Source organism: Tasmannia lanceolata, unplaced genomic scaffold, assembly GCF_043159265.1.
Source record: "Tasmannia lanceolata isolate RefF3 unplaced genomic scaffold, GAP_Taslan_0.1 ptg000037l, whole genome shotgun sequence".
In the NCBI taxonomy this organism is placed as follows: domain Eukaryota; kingdom Viridiplantae; phylum Streptophyta; class Magnoliopsida; order Canellales; family Winteraceae; genus Tasmannia; species Tasmannia lanceolata.
Window position 1 is genome coordinate 45084862 of NW_027518714.1, and position 12585 is coordinate 45097446.

Below are 12585 nucleotides of genomic sequence, written 5' to 3' on the forward strand. Positions count from 1 at the left end.
TAATATTCCTCGGCATATTGCTCATCCTCCAGATCGATCTCAACGGGAGGGATTAGGGGTGCAAGTCGGGTCGGTTTGGGTCGGGTTGAGGCCAACCCGACCCAACCCGAAATTCTGGATCTCCAACCCTAACCCAACCCAACCCGACTCTCAACCCAGCATGGCTAACCCAATCCAACCCAAATTGGTTTTTCACTAACCCGAACCCAACCCGACCCGACCCGACTTGAATTCCCAAGTTGGGTTGGGTAAGAAAATTTGGTTTTTCCCTAACAGAGATAAAAAAGACCCATTGAAAAAAGAGAGTTTAAAACCATTAAAAAAACAGAGTTAAAGAGACAATTCAAAAGGCAAAAAATTAAGACCCTTGTTTTGGGCTTGGACAAGATTCAAGGAGTTTCAGGTCATGTTTCCACAGCGTGAAGCTTCTCACGTGTCACAAAAAAAGTGGGGTAAAAAATAGAAGATATAGAGGTAGTAGCTCTTGCATCCGGTAAGAAATTTTTTACTGGTATTCGAAAAGAAGGAAATGAGGATAAGTAAACAAGACGGAAAGTGGAAACGAAATTTTTTACAGTCAGAGAGAGACCTAGATACGCATATATGGGTTTCAATCACCGAATTCTAAGAGAGAGAGAACCTTGTAGGTTAGGGTTTCTGCTGTGGCTGAAGAACGGAAGAAGAATGGAGGTTGCTGCTGCTGTGGCTTCTCTCAAAGAGAATAGAAACTAGAAAAAACAAAACGTTAGGGTTTGCCTTTACGTTTTCTTTTTGATAAGTATATAATATAATATTATATTTTCAAGGATAGAATTAGAAACTACAAAAAACAAAACGTCAAAAACTTAAAAAGTAAAAAATATGTTAATCGTTACAGGGTTACGGGTCGGGTCGGGTTGCTTGATGCCCAACCCAACCCAACCCAAATTTTGGTCGGGTTGCCAAATCCCAACCCGGACCCGAACCCAACCCGAATTTTGTCAACCCAACCCGCCCAAAAATCGGGTTCAACCCGACCCAAGTTGCACCCTTAGGAGGGATGACTGGTCTGGTGAGGTTAGGAGATATGGCCGGAGGAGGTTGAATGACAGGATCTCTAGAAATAGAGACTTTTTCAGTATTCTGATTTTTCAGATGAATCACTTCATCTTTCAGCCCGGCTATATCTCGACATATATTTCTCAACATCTCTTGTGTACCTATCATGGGGTCCACTGGATCAGCCATTGTGTTAGGGGTAGGTTGAATAGGAGAAAGTGTTTCCTAAAAGTTTGTCAAAGGTAATATTGGAGAAGTAAATGAAATGGGCGACAAAGATTGTCTGCTCAGCTTGGAATCAGAAGACTAACGGGATCAGGTTGGTTTTGAGATGATGGTTTTCTTGGGAGCTATGACTGTTCGCCTTTAGAATCCTGAGATGGAAGTATAAATACTAGATTAAAACATTGATAATTGGAAAAAAAATATTCTGGTCAAATAGAGATAAGATAAAACTCAGACACATTTGATTGATTCAAATTAAACTGTGGGTATAACTGCCAAAATTTTAATTTCTGATTACAATTGGATGAAAGTAACTATTTATATGAAATTTGAAGAAATTAAAATGACAATTTCATGAAAAAGAATCTTCAAGGCTCTCCAATCCGAGCTCTCTTGCCTGTGAACTTTCCTGGTAATTCCTCACATCGGACCTTAGATAGTAAGGCAAATATCTTTTCCACGACTTTATTTCTCCAAGCAGCTACAGTGATCCTCACAAGATCAGGAGATAGTTTTTCACAAGGTGGAGGTGTTACAGTTCCGAGAGAACATGAATATCCCGTGATCTAATGAAGCAAACGGGTTGGTGCATAAAAGGTTGACTTTTCTAAACCCATGAGATACACAAATGGATATGGGTAAGTGCTAGTGACAACTTGTAAGCACGGATGACTCACACAGCAAAACTGATTTTCCTCCACGTGCTGTAACCAATTACACCACTCACCAATGGATTGCGGTTGGTTGGCCATTGGTTGCCAGGACGGAAAATGCTTCAGGGTGTACTTGTCGTGGCTTTGTGGCTGGAGGCGAGTGAGTTTTCCACAAAGCCATACGTATAACAGTTTGACACACCCATAGAAACTATTTTGGACTTTTTGACGGTCAATACGGTCCAGTCCAGAAAAGGTTTCTGCCAGCATAGTAGGAGCAGGATTCCTTCCTTCGTTAATTTAGTCTACTATATAAAGCAAAGCCAACTGGGCAACACGAGAGTCTCCACGAATGACATGACGTGCAAGAACTCCAAAGATTAAGGCGCTACGCCGACAATTCTGAAAACGGGAGTTAGCAGGGTCGGCGTTTTTGGAAAAGAGTTCAATGAGGTCATAAACTTCTACTTATGTGCCCTTAAAACAAGGTAGAGCATCAACAGTATCATTTTTGAATAGCTCGCAGAAGAGGGAATTAGGGAAATCCATGCTCGAAGGTCGAATCCAGAGTCCTTCAGGTGGGATCTCTAACAAGGTGCACCAATCTCCGAAGATTGGACAAAGTTCAAAGGGACTGAATCGAAAAACATGAAGGGTGGGATCCCAGAGTTTTGCAGCTGCTTGGAGAAATTTCCAATTCACACCGGATATGCTCAAATGATTGAACGTGCTTATAAATCGATCAACCATGCTCCTCTCATGCTCACGCGGGAGAGCTTTGGTAGCCTCACTTATCCAATCTTTCAATACATTGTTCGACATGATTAAACACCTGATATAGAGATATGATAAGATTATGAGAAAATGGAGAGAACTTGGTATAAATAAATGACAGGGATAAATTTAATGATCAGTCATATGGGAAGGATACAATTGATGACACAGAATTTTTCATCAATGATCAAAGATGGTCGGCAGATCAGAAAGACAGACCATGGCCACAAAGTGACAGAAGTAGGTCATAGACCAGGTCTAAATCTGACTTTGAATACCGACAACTGCACACTCAAAGAGATTGGTATTTACAGACCATGGCCAATAAAGACAGCGGGTGAGCCATCAACCAGATCTGAGACAAAGCAGACAAACAAACCAAAGTCTAACCTAAAGGGTAATATACACAATGTGGATATATGACACGACAATATGATGGGTACACAATCGGAGAGCAACATAAACAGAACATGAACCTATGTCATAATAAACGAATGGATATATAATCCATAGGGGGACAAATAGACTGCGGCCATGATAGTGACAAGCACGGTCCATCGATTAAATGAATCTAAAAGAATGCAAATACGATTGATTGAACCAGAAATCCCCCACTGGAAATGGGTTCTAGTCTAATCAACCGACAGAAAGGGAGGTATATACAAAAGATCTGTATTACTTGAGAACAAAAGACGGGTTATGGTCACAACAATGGCAAAAGAAATGTCATCCACCATATCGATAGGATACATTAGACCAGGAATACCCATGAAAATGGGTCCTAATCTAAACGATTGACTCAACAAATAGGATATGCACAAGAAGATGACAACTCTATATCGACTCAGCAAATAAGACATGTACAAAGGAATGACATAACTGTACACTTAAGAAGCAGATCATAGACCATGGCCAAATAACGACCGAGAAAAATTACTGACCAGGTTAGAGGACTAGAGGGTGAAAGAAAATAGCTAATAGTTAGACTTGAAAATTTTATTGATGGACAAGTCCTGGTCTAACAACTATCACAAGGAGTGATTAGACTCACAGATTTCGATTAAAAACGATTAACAAGGAATCAAGAAATGGACCATGGTCATAAAAGGTGGAGAACAAGAACCATCGGCCAGATCCAAGACTGAAATAGTGAACAAACTCCAACCGGTGATAATAGACCGAAAAATCTCAATATAAAGTAGGCCTCGATCTGACAGCTGACAAAATGGATATAAATCCGAGATATTAGAATCATATGATCTGGATGATGACCAAGCAAGAGCAAGGGTCATCGACTAGGCCTAAAAGAATGGTACGACTGAAATAGATATAGAAACCTAGTCGAGAAGATAGGTTCTAATCTAAGAATAACACATTATACACACACACACACACATACACACACACACACACACACACACACACACACACACACACACATATATACATCCTAACCAGGGGCACTAGCCCTAATCTAATCTAGCGGAGTCAAGAAAGCTTCGACTTGAGACAGACTAGTGAGCATACTAGGACCGTGTTGTAGCCACGCAAGGTGAGTTACCCTAGTCTACAAAAGGGACAAGGCTCCTAATCCTAGGCTTCACATGTATAAGCAACACATGTTCGTTCCTATGTGAATGCAATATAGATGTATATAAACACAGGTACTTCCTAGTTGGATTTCACAAAGTTGGTAAGTATATACATAATATATAAAACAAAGTAGGATTCCGGACTCAATCTACCGGGCACTATGCATATGATCCATACTTTAGATGTATAACACAAGTGCACCGAGTGTTATACATAGTATGCCTCATTGCTCATCGACTGTTGTAAACATAAGTGAACCGAGTGTTTACGGGTGCAGTACTGACGCATAGCTTGGAAATAGATACAACAGCACCATCAGGGTAATGACATCCCACCTGGCACGCATTGTATTTATCCCATGGAACCAATGATAATGAAAAATAATAAAAGAAATAAAGAATATAACAATCTATGTTGTGCAGTGTGTGATTCCCTTGTTTTATTTACGCACCTATCTGGTGCCCCTGGATTCTAATGATATAATCCCTATTTAAAATGATTTTGGCCCAAAATTTTCCAAAGTTAGTAAAAATGGCATTTTAATAGAGTTACGCAATGTTTCAAGAACTCCGCAGCAGAGTCGCCAGCCTGTGCACCCCGATCCTGAGAGGATGAGTGGCGAGGAAGCGAGATCCCCCTGCAATCCTCAAAGATCTCCACATGTGAAGGAGAGCTCTACCAAGGAACTCTCAAAATAAGTGTCACCCTCACAACACAGCACGAGTGACGATACATAACGAATGAGATACATCTTGATCCGGAGCCAGGGCTCGAAACCGAGATGTACCTAAAAATAACTCAGAGTCGCCATCCATGGATACGCCATGGAACCAAAAACAAATGCTCTGTTGTAATGGATAACCAAAGATACAAAAGGTTCATGCCTGGTGACGAATAAACAAGGTCCGAAGAGCGCCTCCAATTCGCCCGAGTGTGAACACTTGGTCTCTTACGCCATTTATTTATTAACCTTGAAGAGTTTTGGGCGAAAATCATGTAAAATGGGAACGAAATATCTCCGAGAAGACGTCTATCTAATCATGCATGACCCGGGGATGAAATAATAAGCACACATAAAATAAATGAAAGAAGCATTACCTATGCATTGCTAGGTTCCGAGTAACATGCCTAATGTGTGTTTAAGTTCTGGTGGGTAAACACATACATGCTACAGCTAAAGGTATAAGGTCTGCACAGGATGAGAAATCTAAAACTAGAAGTTAATCATGAAATGAATTGAGATACAGTAAATGAAATAAAGAATAAACAGAAATACAGGCAGATAAAAGAATGAGCATGCGAGTAAGCCAAGAAATAAACACACAGTATCATGATTCTATGCAAAAATCATCATCAATATACAAACACAAACCCTAAAGTGCTAACAACAGACCCTAAGACTCTAATGTTTAAGCCCGAGTCTTTAGATGATCTTATGTTCATCCAAAGAAGCCTACGTATCCTCGCCTCCACGAGAATCAAGGCAACGTAGTTCTTCACACCTATTATAAGCTATGATGCCTAAGACATCTAGACATATATCTTAGACTCGACCTAAAAGACCGGACTAGTTATTAAAGCTTCTTGTGCGATTATTTAAGTTCCAGTGGATTGTGAATTTTAGGACACCCTATATGCCCTAACTAAATGCAGGTTAGCCCTAAGCTAATGCAGGTAGTTCCTACAACCTATGTGTAACTAGGTTGTGCGTCATAAGAAAAATAATGGGATCACTAGCGCATCTTAGACCTAGTCATCAGTCGGCGATGTGAATCGCCAACTGACCGGACGGAGGCGGAACAAACTCCTAACTCTAACACAAACACAAACAAACACACAACTTATCAAGGACAAACTCCTAACTCTAAAAATATCTATCTAGAACAAACTCCTAACTTTAGAGGAAGAGCTTTTTGAAAATAATTTATAAAAGAATTCAAATAATTTATTTACAAAGTTTGGCTGGACTTGGGATAAAGATCCCAAGCTGCAATACGTACCTTGCGGAAGAGGATCAAGCCAACGTAGTTCGAAAGAAACTTCCTAAACTACGCTTCTAAAAACACTCAACACTTTAGATGGCTTTTAAGCTTTCAAATACGTTTTATGTTTTAAATTTCTGATGTTTTTGGAGTTTAAAGTTTTCCAATGTTTTTGTAAATTCAAATAATTTCACTATTTTTGTGATTGTAAATGATTTCAAAGTTTATGAATTTTAAAATTTCAAATGCTTTCACCCTTTTGGTCAAAGGCCAAAGGGAACACACAATGCAACACCCTAGGGTAAAACCCTTAGGGTAAAGGAAAAACCCCAAACCAGCAAACTAGTATCCCAAAACAAAATGCAACAATCCACAAACAAGAAGACGAGTCCCAAGAACATTGAAAATGATCTAAGATCCCAAGCCAGCAACGCTCTAATAACAAAGAAAAGGACAACGACTCTAAAGGACTAACTCCTAAGCCAAGGATAAACTAACAATCTATGAAATGGACTCCTAAACGTTGCAATGTTACAGAATGGGTGCAAACAAGTCAAAGCCTCGCTCTAGAGGAAAAGGTTGCTCTAATATGTGGCTAGGTAAGTCTCCTAAAGGAAAAACTCTCTAAATGCGAAGGGCTTGTCTCCAAATAGGGGCTCTATAAATCAGGCAAGCCATGCCTTTTATATGAAAACTCTTTACTAAAGCAAACTCCCTAATGGATGGGCTCTAAACGACAAGGCTTGTCTCCAAGGAGAACTGCCTAAATGAGACAGAGCGTGTCTCCTAGTGGGGCTCTAGATAACTCTTTCATTGCCCTTGCAATGAGAAGGGTTCTAAGATCTAAAAGGCATCTAAAAGACTAGACAAGTCTACTATACAAAGGAGGGGTACGCTACTTGGACTGAGCAAATCCCCTAAGGATAGGCTTGGGCTAGCGCCTTCATCGTCCTCAAAGACGAAGGGTTATCTAAAATTAGAAGGACATCTAAAAGAATGAACACTCTCTGCCTAAAGAAGAGGGAAGAAGAAGACAGGGGGTACTACCATATCCTAGTAAGTCCTCCTAATGATGGAAAGATGCTCAAAGAATCGTAAACGAAACCCAAGCTTAGAAAGGAGGAAGAGGAAAGGAAAAGGGACTCATTCTAGGTAATAAATATAAAATCAAAACTTTTAAACAAGTCTTAACCTAAAGACCGAACATTTGTACTAATAGAAGTAGGATGAGATTATCCATATCCAAGATTATTGATCTAAACAAGACAATTATCAAAGCTCAAATACCATTATTGCATTATCAAGCTGTACCTCTCAAAACTGTTAGCAAAATGATTTTTTTTTAACCCTGTTTCTTTTATGCTAAACTCTCCAATTTTACTATTAAGATAGCATAATTAATCTAGTTAACATATCCTTACCGACAATTGCCTCAATGTTGAAGAATAAATAAAATGGAGCAGATACATGAGATGAGATTGCAGTCATATGGTTATCAGAACCTAAACACCTAAAATGATTATTGGGTTCACATGATCAACACACAGTGGGTATTGAGTGCACATCAAGATGACAAATTATACCCACAGACGATGTACAACCACACAAACCATAAGTACATTTTCTGCTACAATATATTGTGTTGTTCCAAGAAAATAAGCCAAGCCCACCATCATACCACATGAATTGTTCAACCGATTATGTCCTCTACAAGAATAAAAACTATGTCCTTCAATGATCTAATTATAGTAAGCCTATATCATTAAGTGATCAAAACATAACTGACCCACATTGTTTTTTATGATCCAAACAAAATAGACTCGCGTTACCAAGTAATCAAAACACGGCCAGTCCTCTGCATTTGGTGGCTCAAACAAGGGAAGCCCACATTATCAAATGGTCAATATATGACTGGCCTAAAATATTTAGTGACCCTAAACAATGCAAGATGATCTAAAATTCAAATCATATATTGGAACTAGGAGAAGACAAAGTAGACGGATCAGTAAATCCTTCCCTGCAACTTCATGAAGTCAATCTTGTGAATGAATAAGAGACAAGGAAAAGACATAATGATCTTGTGCAATCATCAAGATTGGGTGAAGCTACTGCCCATTACTCAATAAGGCGTATTTGCATAGTGCCTCATTGTTCTAATGATTACCTGAAACTCACTTAGCCCCTCATCACTTGAATGTTCGTGAGGGACAAACTGATCTCATCAAATCAACAAAACATGACGACCTTGAAATTGGCTTGGCAAAAACCCAACATATAAATTCACTGACCGTGAGAGGAATATATACACAGCTCACTGAATTGTCGAACCCATTGGCAATCACAAATCTGCTAACCACTAGAAACGAGATATTTATGGTATAACAAGACAAAGGATTCATAAAAAAAAGCAATTATAACATTTGGAACACAAATCCACAAAACTATATGAAAATGAAAGATCATAACAACAAAGCATTTGGAGTTTTGCACCATAAAACAGAGTTGAAAATCAGATAAAAGTACCATGACAGAACACATACGCGAGATTTAAACATGAACTAGTAACTAAGGAAGCGTAAATCAAATTGAAAGTAATTGAAATACCAGTGAAGAAGAATCGGCCATTACTAATTTGCCAAAGGAAGAGAGACACTAAGAAGAATTTGTATACCCGTATTTTCAACTTGGTGTGCCTTGGATTCATGGAATGATCAGAGGTGGAGGTGGCTAGCCGGAGTGGTGGTGATGGTAGATGTGCGTCTTGGGGAAATGAGAAGTGGGTTTAGGAAGGAGATTTTGATGGTGAGGGTGAAGGTAGTAGGAAAAGGGAGATGGTGGTGGAGCTCGGATTCCGGTGGCTTACCGAAGATGAGAAATGGTCGGGGAGATGACAACTCCCTCTCCTTCTCTCTTCCTGCAAGTCTCTCTTCCCTTCTCTCTGCTATGGCCGGAGCCACTGGAGGAGATTGTTGGGTCTGATTTAGCAGGGTATGGATGGTAAGCTTGAAGATGGGTTAGGGCAGAGAAGGAGATAGTGACAGTGGTGGAGAAGGTAGGGATGGTGGTTGAAGAGGGTTTGGGTTTTTGGCCGGATTCCGATGGGATTTTTGCCGGAGAAGATGAAGTTAGGAGAAGTAGGAAATGGAGGTGGATGGTAGGGATGGTGGTTGAAGAAGGTTTGGGTTTTTGAAGGACAGGGAGGAGGGACGGCCGGATTTCGGCCGAAAATGGGGCCGGAGAAAAGGGGTTTTTCTTTTTCTTTTTCTTCCTCATCCCCTTCTCTCTCTCTCTCTCTCTCTCTCTCTCTCTCTCTCTCCCTCTCTCTCTCTCTCTCTCTCTCTCTCTTTGTAAAAATGAGGCATCTCTTCTCAAAACCCTAACCAACGGGTTTTTAGAGAAAAAAAATGAAATTTTCTACCCCCCCCCCCCCCCCAATTTCCCCCTTTTGGATAGCCCTCTATAGTGTATTTGTAGCAATTTTTTACAATAGCAGGGGGCGGCCAGGTAAAGAAAACCCAAAGGAAAATGATATATTTGACCCCCTGCTATTTCACTTGGACAGCCTCCCCAAAGTATTTTAACAATTCTTTTTATGCTAACAGGGGGGCTAAGTAAAAATACCAAGAGGAAATTTTTTATTAAAATCTCTCATTTAGAAATGGTCTCAACCCTCCAAATCCCCTTTACAAATCAAGGGTTGAGATGAGGGACTTCTAACTACCTAGGAAGCTTCCTAAGATGCCTTCTAACTAATCCTAGCCCTAAACCCCTTTTTAATTTAGATTAGGCTTTAAACACAACTTGAAAAGGAAGAAAATAATCTTCCATACTTACCAAACTACCATGGCCTCGGATAATGCACCTCCATTATGCTGCACATTAAACTGCACACCCATATATCTTCCTGGACAGCCCACCGCAGTAAATTTGAACTGGCTTTCCAGGCCCAAGAGCACCCCATTTTCTGGCTAAACCGCCACCCTTATTCATACACTACATTATACTACAAACTTCATCCGTTTACCGAGCAAATCGCGACGGATTCAGACGAAATTTTATGGGGACCTAAATGAGACCCTAACTTATTATAAGAACAAATTGGGGACACTAAAACATTAGTTTGATAGGGTTTCTATCCTAATTGAGCTTATTAGGGTTCGGTCAAAATGAGGTGTCTACAACGAGGCTCCCGCTATTCGGCGTTCTGGGGAGGGCTAGTTGTACGCAGCCTTACCCTTGCATTACAGATAGGCTGTTTTCGTGACTCAAATCCGTGACCACCAGTCACAATCGAGCAGCCTTACCGTTGAGCCAAGGCTCGAGCACGGGGTGTTCTCACATTTCCTTATAATCATTGATTTTTTTTTTGAATGGCTCCTTATAACCATTGCTTGTGATCTTTTCTAGGGCTTTAGTCTGTTGTGTTTTAGGCTAGGACTAAGAGGTCTGACCTCCTCTTGTATGATCCCTACTTGTACATTTGCCGGTCTGCACGGGGAGTAAACTCTCTGGTTTAAAAAAAAAAAAAAAACTGGTTTTTAATCATGTAACCAAATCGTTTACTCATCCTAGAATCTTAAATCATTCAATATCAATGTCAATTATGTTTTCTAGAAGCCAAAACATTGAGGTGGCTACTCTCCTCAAAAAATTGAATTTTCATTCACATTTTCAACTCATAACACCTATCGCAACTCCCTTCCCTTATTCGGAAGGCACTGGTGCAAGGTTCTACATAGGGATATTTGAGAGAATATGATTAATTAGAACACCAGACATCCAATTTGGTATGTATGGATATAACAATTGAATTAAAGTACCCAATTGGTAAGGAGCTTTATTTTTCTTAACAGGTCCATTCTCCCAGAGAAGAGCTGACTTTTATCACAATTGATAGGCATATTAGCAACCCATTGGTAGTGGATGAGAATATTATTGATGGCCTTTATAACTTTCCCAAGAAGGAAAAGGAGAATGCCATCGGTGGAAAGCAAATAGCCAATTAGGTGGTTGGATGATGAGAATAATTAGAATTCTATGAGATTAGTAGAAAGAAAGTGTGCATGAGATTAGTAGAGAGAAAGTGTGCGATGCTTTGACTAAAGGTTTCCTTAGACAGAAAGAATAGCAAACTGGGATGGTTTCCCTTTGGGCTCCCATTAATATGAATGGAAAAACTAGCCGAGGAAATTCAATAGTGGGTGAGAGAAGTGATGTTCTCATTAAAACAAAACTTAGAAAATGACCGACAAGAGGAAACTTTCATAAAGCTTTAGTCTCATCCAGTAAGTTAACTAATGAGGAAGATAAATATTGTTGGAGATGTGTCTACCTTTGATAAAGCCCTATTGATTAGGAAGAATAAGAGAGCAAATGATTTTGGACATGATTTTGTAAGAAAGATAACGAAAATGATGGAAATTCAAGAAGGATAGGAGAGATTAATGGTTTTGTAAGAAAGGATTTGAACTAGTACAGCCACTATTACTTCGTCCTGCTCAATTTTATCCTTTGAAAAAATTAATAATGAAATACATCATATAAAACCTCCACATTTATTTTTGCGGGCAGTGATATTTCTCCCCCACCCTTCCAGGTTAAAATCCCCACTCCAATCTATAGTGGTTTCAACAATAAACAGTTTCTCTTTAGATCCGAGGGCTAGGATCATCTTATGGAAATGATATTTTGCGTGGCACAACCTATTTCCTTTGTGGTGGTTTGGATCATCCTATGGAAAGTTCATTTTAAAAAATATGTGTGGGGCCCACCTTGTTCAAAGATTTCAACAAATTAATTGTTGGGCCCACCAACGGTTCATGTTTCCTATACAAACAAATTCCAAATCATAGTTAGCTAAACATGATTCGGCAAAAAAATGGGACGGCAAAAATTCGAGTTTAATACGGTAATGGTTCCAAAAACGGAAACACAAGAAAATGCGTTTAGAATTTTGTCATTTACATAATATGGTGGGGGTAAAATTGGAAAGTTGGCCAAAAAAAAGTGTTTAAAACCTTTGCCTAAAAAAAACGGAGTTTAATTCGTTGTATAAGTTTTAAAGAGCACACTAATAAAACGAGTTTAAAAAAAAAAAAAAAAAACACCGTTTAGAACGGAGTTTTGCGGACTATGTTCCAAACTGCTTCACTTTCCAAGTGGAGAACGCCATTTACTGTGAGCAACAGAGAGACCCACCACTCTGTCCTACTTATAAAGACGTTGAGGGTAACACCTACGAGAAAAAACAAAAAACCGGGATGCTTTTACAAAACCATTATCATACCAATAATAGAGACATCCAAAGCTCGTCAATAGCA